The following is a 19667-nucleotide window of genomic DNA, read 5'->3' as shown; positions in this document are numbered from 1 at the left end:
GGATCGAATCACTGCCGATTCGCACAGGCCTAATGATTAATATAGAAAACTACTGAGAATTAAGCTGGCAGCAGGTGCAGAAAATGGCAGTTCCAGGGTGCTGAACAATTTGGAATTTCAAAATGTGTTTAATTTCCATGAATGAAAATAAAAGTGACATTTTTTTAAACCTGCCTTGGAAAACCTGACACTTAAGAAAACTTAAGATGTTTCAGTAATTTCCAGTGGATTTTTTTTCTTCAGACTGAAAGGTAGTCTTATGTAGAGTTTAGATGGTTTGTACAGAGATGATCCTGCCTCAGGCAGAGGGTTAGACTAGATGACGTCTGGCACTCCTTTCCAGACAGACTTCTCTGTGATTGTGTGACATCTGTGCTCCTAGAGTCTGTCAGGCTGCTGGACAGGTGAGGTGGTTGGAGCTCTGTGATAGTTTTCTGCAGGTTCTTTGTTGACATCGAACAGACTCTGCAAATCTGCGTTCTCTAGTGAAAATTGTCACATCAGGGAATTTCTGAGACCCTCTTTAATAAATTATGGTTTGTAGCTGGAGCATCCAAGAGGAATTCTGGGTAAATCCACTAGAATGTGTGATGATGTTTCTAGGGAGTACATACTGTAGTGGCAGCTACATCATCTTTAAAGAAAGCACAACAGCCATGTACAGACATTGTGTTTCTACCAGAATTGCCATTCTCCTAGTAGAAACTGTGAGCATACAGGTGTTCATTCAATTTCTCCAGGGTGAAATATGCCCCCTCGGGGAGAAAGATCTTCCAGTGTGACACCAGGAGGGACTGGCTCAGCTGCCAAAGCTGTTCCTCACACCAGGGACTGGCAGCTGGCAGAACAGCAGTAAAGGGAAGCTGGAGCCACAGGGATGTGTGCTTGGGAAAGTTCTCCCCAAGCCTGGTTCCTACCCCCATCCCTGACTGAAATCCAGTTGGGCAGTACACCCAAACATTTCAAAGCCTGTGGGGCTAGGAATGGAGTCTGGGCAGCTCTCCCCATGTTGATTCTCAGCTCTGCAGTTTTGAATGCCACCTGCACTGCTCAGCAGGGCAGCATGGGTGTTATTTAAAGCTCATATGGCCAGGTATCTGGGTAGGCAGAATTTCTGCAGGGCCAGGAACCAGAGTCAGGGAAGCTCTCCCCACCCCAGTTCCCAGTCCATGGGCTATAACTGTCACCTGTATTACCCAGCTAGGTGGCACATGCAGCAACTTAATAGCTCCAAGCCAAGAATCAGGACTGGGGAGGCTCTCTTTGGCCCTGCTTTCCCCACCCCCAGCAGCCAGGGGGCTTGCGTATTGACAACTTCTCCTCCCTTCCCAGACAGGGGAGAGAACAAGCTATCAAGTAAGGTGCTCCTCTGAAGGTGGCAGTGACCCAGGGAGCCATCCTCTAGTATCCTCTGGCTGTATAGCTTACCTTTCTGGCTGCTGCAGAGGAAACATTGTGGCTATTACCACATGTGGCTCACTTGCTTCTCCTCCCTTTTAGGATGGCTAGCTTCACTGGGGGAGCTGGCCAAATGCAGGCAATTTCTCCTCTAAGGAACTATACTTTTTAAGAGGCTCTGGCATGACCTACTTGGAACTGGATCTTTTACGTAAAGATTCACGTTACGTAATGGTGATGTGTTAGAACTGTGGCACTGAATGAAGCAGGCCTCTGCTGGATATCTTCATCCAAAATAATTATAAACCCATACATGGTAGCAGGAATAAAATTAATAAAAAATACCCTAAGTGAAATAATGGAGCAGTTATTAGCCCCCACTAGCACTGAAACTCTGGAAATAAGCCAGACAACTGGAAGAGATTTAATCAGGAATTCATTGTGCATCTGCAAGCAGCAAGTACCAACAGAAATGAAAACTGACAACAGCATTATTTCTGACCATAGCTAGTTCTGAAACACTTGATTTTTTTATTATTATTATTTTCCAGTTAACTTGGGCAGGAGAGGCTGACTGTAGCACAGTATTACACAAAAGCGAATAATATGAAAGATGTAATTTTAACTAGGCTACAAAGAGAAGATGATAACATAAAGGTTTTGGGAGATTTAACCTTAGATAATTCACCTTGTAGTTCTGGGGAGCTAAAACCAAAAGCTGCCCATCTGGATCATAATCAAATATGATTGCAAACGCCCAGAATAACCATTAATAAAGCAACTGGAATTTACAAAGGAAGTCAGCCAGTCCAGACTGAAGTTTATGGAGTACTGTTGATCTGACACTGGACATGATAGAAATCCAAGTTCTACAAGAAAAGTCTTGAAGCAGAAAGGCATGCAGAACTTGAGCACGGTTCACAAAAACAGCCAAGGAGCAACAAATGCTGTGTGAAAGAACACCAAGCCAAGAAAATGCCCAGCACCACTAGCTCATACAGATTCTTTGTAAAAAGTGGAGCCATGGACAATGTTGCATCAGAAGATTAATAAGTTATCACCCTGTAAGTAAATGAGACATTGATTAAAATTAAAATTGAATACAGGTCCACAAACAAAAAATTGGGAACAAGATAATCAGTATTGTTAGAGTTGGAAACTGATGCCAGAATCATTGGGAACTTGCAGATTTATTTAGCATCAGATAAAACCAAAATATATATACATATTATTTTTACCGAGAACTGCCACAGTCTCTTAAGAATGACACTCTGTATCTGGGAAGCAATGGGCACAAACAACAGTAGTGTAACCCCTTAGTTGTATGAGGTTGTTACTTTAAGTGGAGCCACACCAAAGAGGAATACATTGCATCTTCTCCAAATCCCAGAAGAGAGGGAGCTAAAGCACATGGCATGGTTGTTTTACCTAAGGTGGTCTTGGGCAACTAGAGAAGGTTCAGATGGCTGAGACTCAGGAAATGGTACAACTAGAAGTCCTGGACCTAACAATTACCAGCAGGTTGAAACAGGAGTTGTAGGAAGGACAGTTTGGAGGGTGACACTAGTAAGCTTTCAGGAGGTTCCATGTGCTTGGGGACTGCACAAAATGAGTGCACAACATAGCTGCAGGGGTGTCCAGGGCAGCAGCCCCATGGGGGGGGGGGGACATGAAAGCACCCATTATCATAACAGTGGCAAAACACTGTCACAATGGGCACAGTAGCAGCTGCTGATGTCTTGCTACATTTCTGCATATACGCAAAACCAGATATGTCTTGCTTCTATATCCTGTACTTGGCTATTGTCAGACCCCATCACCTAGGACAGTGTACTAGGATCTGATTTCTTGTAAGTATATTTTGGGCCCTTCCTCATAACTCAACTCTTCTGCTCTTTAAAGATACAGACTGCTCTGGCTACTGGCCATAAAGGCATAGTAAAGGAGAAAGTTAAGTTGTCTAAAATTATTCTGGCTAACTACAAGTTTTGAAATGACAGGAGTTAGGCATTTGTTTCTGGCTCAGATCAATTGTAGCTGTGCTGGATATACATGTATTGTAGACTGTGCCTCGATAGAAAGTAAAAGGGTGTCTAGACATCAGTTGTCCCAGACTCCAGCATGTTACAAACACACTGATGTCCTGAATTCCATTCCTCTTGCAGGCATAGCCATGTCAAGAAGAAATCAGACACTATTCCAGGCACTAATGTAAATTAATTATTGTTTATCCAGGTTGATGTCAGGCCTATTAAATAATATTTGTTTTCAATACACGTATGTCTCTCTCATAATTTTTTTTTGAAACTTTACAGGAAGAAGGAAGTAAAGTAAAATCTGTAAAGTGAGAATTGTCTGGAACTTAATTTTCAAAGTGGAAAGAGAAAATTCACATTTTCAGTGGGTGACATGAGTATATTATATTTCAGAGCAAGGAAGCTGAACAGGAATCAACAATGTGGTGCTGCTTCAGGAAAAAAAAGGCAAATGTCATTCCTGGATGTATTAATAATGTCAGATATGAGAGGTAATTATTCCCCTCTGCTGAGGTACTTGTGAGGCTTCAACTGGAGTAGTGTATCCAGTTTTGGTCACTAACATTTTTTAAAAAAAGGCAAATTTGGAGAGAGAGAGAGAGAAGAGAGCAGCAAGAATGATCAGAGGTTTGGAAAACGACCAGTGAGAAAAGTGTGAAGGAATGGAGTTCATTTAGTCTAGAGAAGAGAAGATTGAGACAGAGATACAAGCCCTCCCAATGCATAAATGGCTATTGTATTGTTATTGATCAATTACTTTCCACTGAGGATAGGACAAAAAGAATTTGGTTTAATTGGAAGCAAAGAAGAGTTAGTTTTGCCCTTGCTTTTATTCTGTCTTATTCTATTGCACACCTGCTTACTCATCAGTTAATTTAAATTACTTTTACAAATAAGTCCTTTTTATGTATTCAGGAAGACAGTATATAGTGCAAGATGAGGAAAAAAAAATCAATGGTGGAAGTTGCCTCTGTTCATAGTCTGCAGCTCAATTGCATTAGCTCATAATAAGGCATTGCACTTGGGTGCAGTTAGGATGAGATTCACTTCTTTTAAAAGTTCTATGAAATCATTGTTTTTACTAGCACAACCCAAAAGTTATGTCTTAATCAATTTGTCTAATTCCCTTTTTTGCAAATTCTGTTTGTTCTACCCCATCTCCTTCCCCCTTGTCAAGATATTAGTACACTACCCGTGGAACTCTCAGGGTGTCACTATAAATATTTGTAAGGAACAGAACAAATCTCCTTCAAAGCTGTCCCCCCTATCTCATTACTATGGACATTGCCATCACCCCTGGAAGCACTGCTGTCCCTCAGGCTAGGGGCAGACATTACACATAAACCAGTTTAAGTGATCAGAAACTGGTTTAAACCTGTAACAGAACAGACATTCAGTGCACATCAACCAGTTTCAAAATGGTCAAAACCAGTTTGAGATAAACCTGGTTGAATGTAGTATCAGACTTAACTGATTCAGCTCAAACTGGTTTATGCAGGAAGTTAAACCTTCCTGGTTTAACTGAAACCACAATCCCTCGTCATTGCTGCATGCTCTCTGGGCTGGGGTCCCTGATCCAGCCCAGCAGAGCTGGCCCTGCTTCCAGGGGTGATACATAGGGAGCACACACAGGAGCACTTGCACACGCTGAGCATGGCAGTGCATCCCCTACAAAAAGGCGCCACTGACACTGTCGGCGGTGCCTGCAGGTGGTTGCCACTTGCCACTCCACCAGCGGTGTCTGTGGGAGGTCTGCGACCCTCGCTAGCCGCCACCAACAGCTACAGGTGGTTGTCGACCTTTGGCCGGCGCTCACCACTGCCCCCGCCAGCCACCAACAGTGCCAGCAGCATCTGTGGGAGCTCCCCTGCTTACTGCCACTGAGGTCCCACTGCCACCTCCATGCTTCCGCCATTGCCGTGCTATGCCCCGCCAGCTGCCAGGAGCACAAGTCGTTCATGCCTGCACACAAGCCTGAGCAGGAACAGGCAGGGGTTAGAGGTCTGGCCAGAAAGGGGTTTAATTCCCCCCTCACTGTCCCACCAGCAGGGACCCAAGCCAGGTCTGTTGTGTGCTCCCCCCTTGCTGCTGCAGCAGCAGGCACCATGGCCCCTGAGGCAGAAGGGGGCAAGAAGGAGGGTTAGTCTTCCCTCTACCCCACTGGCAGCTGGGTCTTCCCGCCATTGCCACCATGCTCACTCCCTGTGATGGAATAAATCCTCTGCTGTCCCCTCCACTAGACACTGGAGGGAGAGGAAATAACCCCTGTCCCTTCCCGCCCCATCCCTCAGGGGCCCTGCCAGCTGGCATCTAGCTTTGCCTCCATCTGGCTGCTACAGTGGGTGGGGGTAGGGCCCTTGACTGAGGCAGAAGTCCCTTTCATAATGTTGGAGAGCACAGTCCCTTCCTGGCGGGACGCTGCACTGTGGAGCAGGCAGAGCAGCAGTGGGCTGCACACAGCAGCATTGGGGCCTGGAGGGGACCAGAGCCCCCAACCCTCCCACAGTGCCGCTGCAGCAGCTTTCCTCACCCTGCAAGGTAGCAGCCTACTGGGAAGAAGCTCACGCTTGGGGAAAACCATGGTGAGGGCTCCTGCCCCCATCATGTTCACTCCCCCCGCACCACTCCAGTGGCTGGGTTGGGGCACAGCCAGATGCTGCTGGCAGGGCTCCTGGGGAGGGCAGGGAGTGGGGTTATTCCATCCTCTGGCCCCAGGGCACAGCAGAGGGGTCTGCCTGCACAGGGGTCTGCCTGGCCTGACTGCAGCTGTGGCTTGGTCTGGGCATTGGGGCCTGGGCTTAGCAGCAGTGGTGTGGGAGAGCAGCTGCTGCTCAGCACATGGCAAAAGTGCTCTCTCCTGCTCCTGCTGTCAGCACTTCCTGCTGCAGCCACCAAGAGCCAGCACCAGGCTGCTTTGTGTCTGCTCTGTGCTGCCACCATTGCCTCTCAGGACAGCCCGGCGGTGGTAGTGACATGGCAGAGTCAGGGCAGCCCCATGCGGGCTCTGGGCAGCTGCACCTGGAAGAGCCAGCAGCAGGTGGGGGAGGGGCCATTCCCCTCCACCCTGCTGAGCAGCAGTTTCTCTCCTGTGCCACCGCTGCTCAACCTGAGCAGGCAAGCCTAGAGCCAGTGCGGGGTCAAGGCTGCATGCGCTGGTCCCCACCTGTACAATGGGGATGAAGCCAGCAGCAGCAGCAAAGGAGCTGCTGCAGCCGAGCGGCCTAGAAAGGCAGTCCCACCACAGAGCAGCCCCAGCCCAGCTGTGTGCCCAGGGGGTGGCGCTTGGGCCAGGTGGGACTGAGGGGACTGCCGGGGGCCAGACAAAGCCCTTCTGCAAGCTGGACCCACTCAGCCAGTGGCTAGCCATGCTCCTGCCTGGTTGCTGGAACGGCAAGAGGGGAACCCCATCATGGTTTCCTTGAGTGCAAGGCTCTTCCCAGTGAGAGGGCTGCACTGCAGGGTGAGGAAAGCTGCTGCAGGCCACATGTGGCACTGCGGGAGGCTTGGAGGGCTCTGGTCCCCTCTGGGCCCTGCCGCTGCCACATGCAGCCCGCCAAAGCTCTGCCTGTCCTGCAGCAGAGCACCCCCACCGGGAAGGGGCTCATGCTCCCTAACATTATGACAGGGGCTGCTGCTCCCATCAAAGGCCCTGCTCCCTCCCACTGCTGCAGTGGGAGGGAGGCACAGCCAGACACTGTGCAACAGGGCCCCTTGCAGGGGGTGGCGGGGAGGGTGGTCAGGGATAGGGGTTATTCCCCCTCCCTCTGGCATCCAGCGGAGGGGACAGCAGGGAGCTTACTCCACCGCAGGGAGTGAGCGCAGTGGCGATGGCAGGCTGACCTGACTGCCAGTGGGGTAGAAAGGAAATGAACCTTCCTCCCTGCCCACTTCTGCCTCAGGGGCTCTGCAGTAAAGAGGGAGCACCCAGCAGACCTGGCTTGCGTCCCTGCTAGTGGGAGAATTAAACTCCTCTCTGGCCAGGTCAGCCCAGACTGGCCACAACCCAGGCCACCACAGCTTCCCTGAAGCTGAGGATGCATTCTAGCACCTCCCGGCTCATGGCCTGAGCAACTGCAGGCATTTGCCTGTATTTCTTCAGTCCAGAGGGCATGTCTGTCCTGTTACAAACCAGTTCAACCTAGGCAGGTTAGACTAATCTGCAAAGATTGAATCAATTCAGGGTCCGGCTTTTAGAATGTCTGTCCCTAGCCTCAGGCTCATAACCTGGACATCATCTTCAACCCTGACTTCATTCTAAGTCCTTGTAGACAATATATGTGTCTGCCTATGTCCTGCGGATTCTTCCTGCATAATCTAAGAGATGCACTTTCCTATCCATCCACAGAGTTAAAATCTGATCCAGTCTTTGATTACTTTGTGTCTTGAGTACTGTGATTGTCAAGGGCAGAGGAAGAATGTTGAAATGTTACTTCTCTTACATGTCTTTAGAAGGCAGTTGCAAAGATCATTTCCCTAGCCCAACACTTTGAGCATGTTTATCCTTCTCTTTGCCTTCCTCCATTGGTGCTCTGTAATGTATCATATCAAGCATAACATTTTTGTATTTACTATCTAGGTCTTTCACAGACTATTCTCTTCCTACCTTTCAGTTCTGATAGCCTACCAAATTGTTGATTTCCACCTCCTGTCAGTCCATGTTGCCAGCCTCCTTCAGCCAGTATTAGATTTTCAGACAAGCACTATCATGTTTCTCTCATGTTGGTACCATCTCATGGTTGGGAGAAAGTCCCCATAAATGTCTGCAAAGCTGTCTCATTGTCATCATTCAAATCCTTTTTTAAAACTCTCCTGTCATGATGCCTACAAAAACCTAACAAGCAGGCTAATGATGTGCTGTGTCTATTACCTGGCATTCTGACCAGCAGTCATTGCACTCTCTTCTTTGCATCCATTTTTCTCCTTGTATTGGGTCGTAAGCTCTTTGGCAGAAGGTCCACTTTTTTTTGTTTTTGTTGTCTGCTCGTAGAGTCCTAGCTCAAAGGTATCCTGGTATGACTGGGTTCTCATGTACTACATTAATACAAATAGTGAATGATAATTAATCTTTTAAAAAGAAAATTCTTATATAATAAAAGGGCATAGCCCATCTGTAATGCTCTTGGAGCACTGCAATTGATTAGTGAAACAACAATCAGGGTGCGGAGCACCGCCATGACGTGGGGACAGAGGGGACACAACGGGGGGGGGGGGGAGGAGAGGACAGCAGCAGTGACCTGGCCCGCCTCTCCTCCCAGCCCCCTGCTCTGTCCCTGCCATCATGGCAGTGCTCCACTGCCTCCAAGGAGCAGGGCCAGGAGGGGAGGGGAGGGGAGGGGAGGGGAGGGGAGGGTGGGGCTAGGCCAGTGGCGCTGGAAGTGGCAGCAGTGCGGGGTGCTGGCAGATGGGGATGGAGGGGCAAGCTTCCTCTCCCTGCTTCTGAGAGGCAGCGGTGGCACGGGGTGGTGGGTGGTGGCACTTGGCCCCCCATTCCTCATTCTTGATGGGCCATTCACTAGTATAGACATAAGAAACCAATTTCAGACAAAACAACTACAGCAATGCTTATCACCCTTAAAATAATTTTAGGCCAATGAGGTATGTTTTTATTGGCCATTGCAGATATGTAGATCAGGTCTTTTTCTGAGGTGTCTGTATAAGTTTGGGTGCCAAACATTAAACTCAAAAGTATACAAATTGAGGTGTAATAGATTTGCTATACACCAATTATAAGAAGCTGGATCCAAAATACAGGATTTATTGGCGCCTTACATTGTGTGATTATCTAGACCATGCTACCACTAATTGAGAAAAATTCATCCCCACTTTCCCATAAATATACATTTGAAATCTAATTTATTATTATATAAATATCTAAAATATAGTGTGTTACATAGAAGTATAATTTGATACAGAAGTGTAAAGCTATCAACACCCAAGTAACCACCTCTTTAAAGTTCCATCACATGACTTACTGCGAAATTCCAAGATAGGTCACAGAAAACAAGAAAGTTCTTTAGAAATATATCAGTGATTTAAATATATGTATACATGGTGCAAATCTTTTAGGAAGAATTTACATAAGGAAGTCTGGAATGCTGGAGTCTTTTATGATACTCAGTGGAGAGCAGCATGTGCTGCTGTTGAGCTTTAACACTGTTAAAGTAAAAGGAAGACCGAGTACACATTTGATTTGCTTCTATTTTTAACTGTTTTAGAGTTAAAACTATCTTGTAACTCTTCTGATTGATTTTTGGGTAATTGTAAGTGAAAAATGTGAACATTACTTTCAAAGGGATGACAATGAAATATTGTGACTTTGGAATATGTGACAGGTGGCAACTCTCATGACCGGGTCTCGTGTCAGCCCGCCCACCTGTCTGTACGAGGCAATCCACCCAATCCCACCCGCCATGACTGTTGTTTCCATATATGGATGGTACATGCAGGAGAATGCCCTTAACTGCCCCAATTCCAGGGGGTGCCATCTGTGACTCTGACCTCCCATACATTGCAGCCCATGCCTTGCAGATGGCATCCAGATTAATATTACTCCCAGCCTGATACCAGAGCAAACTGTGTCCAAAGTTGGGACACAGACAGATGGACGTTCTTCCACTCCGCCCCTCTCTCACCGGGGCCTCTGGCATACTGCCCATTACCGGGCCACACTCCACTGCCCTGCTCCTCCTTGAGCAGCCCCTCTTGGGCTATCAGGCTTCGCTACTCTCATACTGGCCTTGCCACGCAGAACCTTTGGTTCCCGTGAGTTCCCCTACTCTACATGGTCCGGCCTTACGCCAAACCCTGGGCTAATTCTGCCCCAAGCCCCTCACTGGGCACAATTTCTCATGGGGCTGGCCCTTGCACTGTCCTTCAAGTTTACTCTCATTCGACCCTACTCAGCATGCCTCTTGGGCTGTCCTTCAGGCCTGCTCCAACTTCAGCCCTACTCAGCCCCCTCACATGCACAGCCTTTCAGGCCTACTTACACTTGAGCCCTACTCTGTGTGGGGCCTCCCAATGCTTTCCATACTACCCGCCTCTGGGGTCTCCGGGGCCTCATATCCTTGCTGACCCCTGCTACCTTCCCCAGCTGCCTCCAAAACTGACCTGAGGATGGGGGCTGGGATGAAGGTGCCCCTCCTCACCTTTCACCGGGGAGGTCACTGGGCTGGCGTTTCCTGGGGACTCCCACACCACTAGGAGCCCCACCAGGCCACCCTTCCACAGCAGGGTAATTTTAGGTCATGCCCAGGACCAGGAGCCTCCAAACCATCCCCATAAGCTCCTGCCTTTACCTCCAAGGCTGTTCCTGCTGCAGCTCAGCTAGGCAATGTTTCTGGCCATAGTGAACTGCAGCATTTATATGCCTTGTTCAAAATGGCTGCCCTTATCAGGCACCTGGTAGCTGCCTGCCTCTGCCCTTAAAGTGGCAGGCACCCAAAGGTGCCCTGCCACAGAATATTTTTACTCTTTTGGCCAAAACTATTTGCCATATTTAAATAAAAGTTGCAAATAGTTTAAATCCCTTCAAAACTGCATTTTTTGGGGGGGGGGGGGGAAGGGGAGAAATCTCCTTGCCCTACTTATGCGAAATTAAATAAAATCCTTTAATCTCTTTGTACATTTTTTATACAGTACAGCAAGCAAGTATCTGCCTATTAGGTAACTAGAATGCTGGCTTGAGCATAAATATATGATAGCACACAGAAGACCAGGATCTGCATCCTGTGTCTAATCTATTCATTCCCAGTTGTCTGCTTCTGACCTATATGTGGCTTGCAAGAGGTTTTCATCATAAAAGAAATTGAAAACTATAAAAAGAACACACACCCCTTCATTGCAGAGGGACATTGGGGTATACAAGGAGTGCATTTTTTGACCATTTAGGCACAATATGCATTCACAAAGAACTAGTGAATGTTTTTTAAAACATTTTTTCAGTGACATTTTGAACTTTCTTTGGAAGCTCCTGTGTAGATTTCCACTGAACATATCCATCCTCATTGGCTTAGCTGATGACAATGATGTTTAATGAAAGAGGATAGCTATGCCTACAGTAAAGCTGTAGTGGAATGCAGTTGAAGTGAGATTTGTTCCAGTGCAATTTCTATCTGCTCCTGCATCCTGGAGACATCCAGCACTGCATGGAAATCAGTGAGAATGCTTTTCTTTTTTCCTTTAAAGAGAGAACGTCTCAGTCCACAATACTATTATTTTCTCCTCTTACTTAACAGCTGGAATCTAAAATCTCAGGGGAGGGGGAGGGGGAGAAGGGGGAAGGGGAGGTTGCAACTATTAGTCATGGAGACCAAGTTAATAATGTGGAACAAAATACAGACAATAACAAAAACTGTTTTGAATTAAAAACAGGAGCAAGAGAAAAGTACTTGTTTTAGTATGGTGAATTGTTTGTAGGTTGAAATATGTAAGTGTATTTGCTTATTAGAGTTTGGCAAAAAGCAAGGCAGTGTGGCATCTTAGACTAACTGCATTAGAGACACATAAGCTTTAGGTAACAGCATCTGATGAAGTAGGCAGTCACCTAGGAAAGCTTATGCCTCTTTGAACCAGTTATCCCCTCAGGGTGCAAACAAGTGTTCATTGCACCTGGTCTAGGTGTAGGTGGCTGAAAATAAGCACTAGAGTGGGAGTGGGTACATGCAGGAGTTTGCTACTGCCATGAACAACATGTGCAACAAGCATTCATTGTTCCTGGGAGCCACATGGGAACTCAATGCAAGTAACTCAGGATTGGAGGAAGGTCTAGCAGATTGGGGGGGTCTAGCAGGTCCATGGGAGGGGCTGGTGGGTCAGCAGGAGGGTGGGTGGGCAGGATCAGGGTAGGGTTAGCAGATCCACAGGGAAGTGAGGGTGTGGGTCTGCAGGGGGAAAGGGGATGCTCAATTGGGAGGGAATGTCAGGGTCAGGGGGCGGAGAAGCGGGGCAGTTGGTGTAGTCTTGGGGCCAGAGCCAATTGCCTGGGTTTTCCCAGCCCCAAGAGTGCTCTCCAAACACATAGAAGCCTTCTGAAGATTGGGTTAACTCTTTATTCTATATATATAGCGCACCTACTCAGGTGAACTTGTGTGCTATTTTGGAGGGTGATTTAAACCCTCTGCATGCCTGTACAACTGGGCATGTAGGTTGACTTAACACTGGTTAGGGTGATCTAAAGGTAATGAATGTACATTTCTTAAGATGCCACCCTGCTCTGCCTTCTGCCTGACTTCCAGCTAACACAGTTTATTATGTCCCTTACTAAAGTTGAAAGGGTTGTTCTTGGTTAAGCAATACCCTGAATTTTAGGATTAAAAAAAAATCTAATATAAATTGGAACATTTTAATTAAATGAATGTCAATAAAACATTTTATTGAGATATGATGTTTTTATTGAAGCTGAGCCCATATCACAGAAGCATAATACACTGTAATATTGAGCCAAAAAATAATTTTTATTATGCATTTCTTATTTCTTGTTCAAACTCAATTAAATATGTTTTTGAATTGTAAAGCTATTGTTAAACTAGTCTGAATGTCTTTGAATACATACTTTCTCAGACCTCGTACTGTAGTCTTTACCTTGGCAAGCCATCTTTCTTTCATTTAGCAATTCAAGGACTGTAAGACTGGGCCCAAAGTGTCATTTACGGACTTGCTATTGTGGCTTTTTTGCATTCATTTGACATATGGAATTCTACTTCCTGTACAGAGCTTCCTGCTGGCAGTGTGAGTTCTCTGAATGATAAATAATCTTGATTTTTTTATGCAATATTGTTTGGTCTAGTGCCAGCTCATTGTTTAAAAAGGGTGTGAAAGGGTTTGACCTATGAGATGGTGATGCTAAAAGTAAATGGCAGGTGTATGAATGACGCTGCTTCATGAATAATCCCGGATCCTCACAGACGTATAAGATTACTGAAATCTTTTTAGCAACTTAAACACGAAGCTAGTCAAAAATCACGTGGTTTCATTTAACTTTTAGTTACTACATTGAGTAAAAGCTCGTTTTTGTTTTATGCACCAAGCATTAAAAGGACTTTTTAGTAGGAACTCAGTACTTACATGCTTTAAATTCTGTGTTCTAGACAAATTCCAACTACAGAAATTAAATTTTGGCTGTTTAAATTGTTTCTGTTTCATTTAGTTATGGTAATGTTCTTTTCCCCTCTCGCTGCTAGGTGTTGCCAATTATGATTCATCTCAGGGGCAGTTTCAAAGAGTTGGTTATGTTACAACAATGCAAAATCATTCATGCAGGGTAATAGATAAGAACACATGTGCGTGTCTATATGTGGCTCTGACTGTGCAATACCTGCTGGTACTGCACAGTCTCAGCTGCACACAGGTCATTTTCAACCCTCCTCTGCAGTAGCAACAGGTCAGTTAAAACCCTATTCTGCAGTAGTGCTGCCAACGCTATGTAGCATCTCGTGTAGATGTGCCCTGTCTGTATTATTCTATTGAAGATGCATTTGGCCCAACAAGTATATATCAGCTTTTGCATACATTTGGAAGTTTATGTTCCAAATACATGGGTAATAGAGTGAAAAAAGTGATTGAGGAATTGTACAGAAGTAAAAAATCACTAATTTATGAATTCACTGTCCATTTTCTCACTGACTGAGTTGTTTTCTAAAGATAAATTTTAAATCTGAATGGAGGAAGGAAGTTAACAAAGTACTGACTAAATTTAAATCTCCATTGCTGATTTTTTTTTTAAATTAGGTTTAGGAATCATAATAGGGTCTTTCTATAAACAAGTGCTGCTTTTGCCAGCCAGTCCATGATTATGGATACCTGTTTAATGAAGCTTAACCATTTAGAATTAAGAAGAGGTCTTTATCTAATTTATGTGGGGTTTTGTATCACAATGTTTTTAAAAATCAGCTATTGAATTAAATACTGAACTTTTAAAAGATTTTATTTATTCTTTAGGTTTATATCCCTTCTTATCTGAAAGGGTCAGAGCAGCTGTATATAAGATGGAATTGAAGAAAGAATGTAACCTAGGGAGTGAATCAGAGAAACCACGATAAATTCTTTTAAAACTTGTGACAGAATAATGATTGGTTTTTCAAACTTGTTTAATATAGTGTGTTTATTGGTGCACACACAAAGTGGATAGATTTGAAATTCAGGTTGGCTCTACTTATTTAATTGTTAGGCCAAAGTACAGTCAGATGCAGGAGTGGAGTGATGAGCCCAAAATGTTTTATTGGAATTTGTGGTTTGGGAAGAAGCTGTGGAGAACCCCTCCAAGAAAGGGGATAAATTACCTTGCTTACTGTGTTGGGTATACTGGAAAACACTGGCTGTAAGCACGTACTGGTGATGGGCCAAGACAGATAAAAATGAAGACAGACTAAAACATACACCTAACTTTTTTGTGTGGGTGCCTAAGTGAACATGTAAAATGGAGGCACCACTCCCTGCTCCCTTATTAAGGATAGTTGATTTAACATTGAACAAAGTAGGTGAATCTGTTTTATATAGTAAAATGAATCTTCCTTAAAAGAGCAGCACTTTCAGAGTATTAAAAGAACTTGATGGGAATTGACAATAATTTAGTTAAGTAGAGTTACCATTAGTTACAGAATGGTTCTTTTAGTGCTTAGTGTCAGTTCTTTCTGTTCTCCCAAATTATGTTAATTGTAAAATTAAACTAATGCTTCAAAATTCTTAGTCTTAATTCTCACTGAAGCCTGCATTGGTGAGTGCATGTGGAGTGTATATACATACAGATTAATAATATATTTTTTTTATTATTATTCATTAATAATTAATCATTAGGCATTTTTTTTTCAGCCAAGCTTCTATTTTGTAAAGACTGCCCTCTTTCAAAACGGCCACTATTTCCCATTGTTTATGTAACCCTTCTGCCAGGCCCTGGTGGCTGTACAAGGGCCAGAGTCAAATTTGGGGGGTTTGGCTCAAGCCCTTATCCAGCCACCTAGGAAAACCTTACCTACTGAAAAAACAGCTTCCCTGCATGCAAGCAATTTGAACAAATAGACTGGTTTATTAAAGGTAATTAATTAATAAGAATAATCAATCCTTGTCTAATCCTCCCTATTAAAACTCCCAACTATTATAACCGCAAAATAGCTAATAGCCCAAATTCCAAACACTAAACTCAGTCACAGTTTTAACTGTAAAAATCCCTATCCTGGGACTTGCCACCTTGCCCCACCCAGGAGGGAAAGAGGAACTTTTTCCAGGGTCACTGAAGAAGATTTTGTCACTGCCTGCTGGTGCCTGGGCAAGCATGGCTCAGGTCTCCACCATCTGCCAGTCAGGGTGGCTCAAGCCCCATCCCTCTTGCCACTCTGGGATGCCACTGCTGCTTAAAGGGTGCCACTTGGGTTTGCTGTTGCTGCTCTGTGTGTCCTGTTTAGAGTCTCTGCTGCTGTGGTGCTCGGGGTCAAGGCTGAATGCACCCCCTTGGACATGTCAGCTCTGAGTCTCACTAGTAAGACTGCTTCAGCTGCCTCACAATAATGAGGGTTTACCAGCCTCTGTGAGATTGTTTTTAATGGGGGACTCTGCACTGGAGTCTCCCTGGATTCTCCAGGCTCTCCAGTCACAGCCCTAAAGCTGATCTTCCTTGGGCTTCCTTCCTTGGCCCTTCAGAGGCCTCAGTGCTCCCACTGCCATTCCTTCTAGTCCCCATAACTGCCACGGAAACCTCCCGTTCCTCATGCAACTGTCCCTGGGGATCCCAAACAAGGCATAGGCACATACAGGCCCTCACCCTTTTGACCCTGTGCACCACACAGGAGCAAGCAGAGCCACCATGGGAGAGTTCGAGAACCGGCGCCCCAGTCATAAACATGCCGTGACAGTTAGATGTAATTCCGTTTTGCTCCTCAGGTGCGCGGCCACTTGGAGAAGAGCATTTGGTCTTCTCAAAAAGGAATGCGAGGCCACAGAGTGCTTTTAAAGACAGCAACTGGCTTCACTCAGTGGAAGTGAAGGGAAACGGAGGCCATTTTGAGAGAGGGCACCTGACTTCTGAGAACAATGGGAGGTGGCGGCCATGTTGAAAAAGGGAGGGTCTCCTCAGGTTTCTGTGAAGGAGGAGACCGCTGGAATCTGACTGCCATCATGAGGTGAGCTTTGAGTTATGGAAAATAGCAAGAAAAACACGAAAAAAACATTACTCCCAGATATGTATTTTGCAAACCAAAGCATTGCACCAAATCTTCCCAGCAGAGAAGGTCAAAGGAACTGGGATGTGGGTGGAAAATGGCTAGGGAAGAGGAGGGTGGGGAACTGGTGTGTGCGTGTGTGTGTGTGTGTGTGCGCGCTTGCACAGGCACACACAGAGAATTGTGAGGAGCAGTGGGATGCGTGTGCAGACAGTCACCTATGCACCCGCCACACTGCGCTTCTCTTGCTTAGTAGCCGCTCGTGATAACATTTCCTTGCTCCTTCTTTACAGCCCTCCTCATTCTTTTGAGTGGACTGTTTTCACTTCATATTTAAATTTTGCCTGAAAAATTGAGTATTAACAAAAAATTGCTTGATTTCTCTCCTCTCCCCCTCCCCGCAATTGTAAGCTACAATATAAGTGGAGTTGTGAACTTCATTTCATTTTTTTCTCCTCTCACCACCTCCCCTCTTTCCTTAGATAATGTAATCTCTAAAATTGTAATTGGCCTCCAGCCTCTTTTAATACATTTTACATTTTTAAGTAAAAGAGACTTCTGTAGAGTTGGTGTCATGAGTACTTGGCACCTTTCAGAGTTGGTGCCAGTATTCCCATCCAGTCATAACTCCAGTTGACAATTAACTTTGTTAATGAAAAAGAAACCTTTCTGAAGGTTTGATTTTTCTTTGTAATAGTTAGAAGTTATAAAGTACTTTACATGTTCAGAATATTGCACAAATAATAACCCTAAAACCCCATCTCGGTGGTAAGTAAAGAAACAATCTTATCTTCATTTTACACAATCATCTTAACTTTCCAGTCAGTCATATTCAGCATATGGTTTCATTTTGAAAGATCAACCTAAAAATAAACTCTTGCATCACTTGACTGGTAAATCATATAATTTATTACAGTACATCTGTCCAAGAGAGACTCCCATGTTTGATGATGGTTAATAGGCCATAGTGATACTTATTTCATTTATATATTCCTTTCCTGGTGTAATTAATATATATGAATATAGAAACAAAACCAAGAAGCACAAAATCTTCCAAAATATTTAGTTTTCAATTCTTTATTAGCACATCCTACCTTCTTATTGATATATCAGAGAAACCATAACAGAGGTTCCATGTGTTAAGACACTAATTGAATCTTGGTTCTCTAGCAATACCCCTGAATACTGCTGTACCATTAAAAGACACAAACATTTGAATTTTAAATGCAGCATTTTTTGAATTTTAAAATTCATAGTATCTTAAATTTAACAGTATTGTAGAAAAACAAGGATAGAAAGGGGATCAAGAGATAATTTAGTCCAAACGCTTGCTTGTCTTCTCTGTTTAAACCTTACCAGCTAAATATTTGTCTAATCTGTTCTTTAAAACTTCCATTAATGGAGACTTCACAGCCTAATTAGATAATCTGTCCCAACACTTAACTGCCTTATAGTTACAAAGTTCTTCCTAATAGCAAACCTAAATTTCCCTTGTTGCAATATACTTCTTGTCCTCTCCCCTGCAGCCAGAGTATGACCCTCTACTTCATATATTTGAACTGAAATTTTAAAATAAATATGAAAATGCATAATAGCATGGGAGCTCCTAAGAGTTATTTTATTAATTTTTTTTAAATAAAAAAAGCCTGATCAGGTGAACCACCCTAGCCAAGGGATAAATACATACATCTGCTAAAACTAAGAGTGGAGTTGTTAGATGTTTAACATTGTCATCTTTAGGTTTCAGAGTCAACTGCCTGTTGAGTTGGAAGAAGGAAGTTGTTAGATCCTGAGTTTCAGGTTTAAAGACTAAATTACACACACACACGCACACACACACACACACACACACACCCCTATTTTTTTTATTTTTTTTTTGCACCCATGAGCAAGATTGTATGGCAAGGTCTTTGCCCCCAGAATTGTGGAGTATGATAAATCTGTATGAGTTACATTCTTGTTTAGTCCATAAAGTAATTTTTATTAATTTAACTGTCAATGCACTTTGCACTGTATAATCCTGACATAAGAACTTATACAAATTGCTAACAAATAAAAAAAAAAAAGGTTAAAAGAACAAATGAATTGAAAGATCCCTATCTATCCTTGTGACAAGGTATTTAGCAGAATTCACATATTTATTGGTATCTGACATGGCCACACCATGAATACTCCTGCTGTGGCCTTGAACGTGCAACGTTTGGGTGGTCAACTGCACACCTTAGCACCTGTACTACCCCAACCCACAAAAGCCTTGTGCAGAAATTTAAATTGTCATATTTTTTCTTTTTAAGCCTTATATATTATATTTATTCCATTTGAAAATACACAGTTCTCTGCAGAATATCATTTAATTCCACTTTCACATACCCTGTATACACAAGACTCTCCTTTAGAGCTAGCAGGTGATTTGAGTACACAAGGAATGAAAGTCCAGATCCAAAATTAATAGGGAATTTTGTTTTTAATACATAAGTATATGCATAAATATTAACTTTAGCTAGATTTTTTTGGCTTTCTCTGACCTTTTGTTTCATTGATCTGTCATTGTTCTGCCACCCAGTTTGTTATCTATTTCATTTGTAGCTGTGTTTTGGAAAGTAGAATGTAATGCAGATTTTAAAAGTGATATTGGTATTCAATAAATTGAGAAACCATTAGCATAATGTAGTACCTGCATCCTGCTAGGGGTTCACAATTTTGGCTGCAATGCATCAAATCACTTCAAGCACGTGAGTAACTCTGCTGAGATCAGTGCAACTATTCACATGCTTAAAATTAAGCATTTATTTAAATGATCTAAAGAATTAAGGTCAGAGTGTTTGCTTCTTTGCAGGATTGAAATCTTACTGCTCCTAGAATGAATTATTTTTTCAGAAAAAGACTGAAGAAAAAAGTTTTGGTCATTGAAACACTGCTCAGCTTGGAAGGACATGGTGGTAATTCCCCCCCCCCAATCTTATAATCAAATGAGAAAGCACAGGCATACTAGTAAATGCTACCTGTTTAGCAATCAGGCACAAAGCAGAATTGCTATGTGTATTACTTGTCAAAATAATAATCATGAGTGTTGCCCTGGTGA

The 19667-nt window shown here is 44.0% G+C and overlaps 1 long non-coding RNA gene across 1 annotated transcript; it reads right to left on the bottom strand.

Moving 5' to 3' along the window:
- Window positions 1-1822: 1822 nt before the first annotated feature.
- Window positions 1823-10850, bottom strand: LOC132248431 (uncharacterized). Its single transcript, XR_009459624.1, has 3 exons — window positions 10733-10850; window positions 8302-8465; window positions 1823-2460 (listed from the first exon to the last, which is right to left on the bottom strand). It is a non-coding gene; the product is annotated as an uncharacterized LOC132248431 (long non-coding RNA).
- Window positions 10851-19667: the final 8817 nt, after the last annotated feature.

Source organism: Alligator mississippiensis, chromosome 2 (assembly GCF_030867095.1).
Source record: "Alligator mississippiensis isolate rAllMis1 chromosome 2, rAllMis1, whole genome shotgun sequence".
Classification (NCBI taxonomy): Eukaryota; Metazoa; Chordata; order Crocodylia; family Alligatoridae; genus Alligator; species Alligator mississippiensis.
Note: the sequence above shows the minus strand (reverse complement) of the source record. Positions and strands in the feature narration are given on the sequence as shown.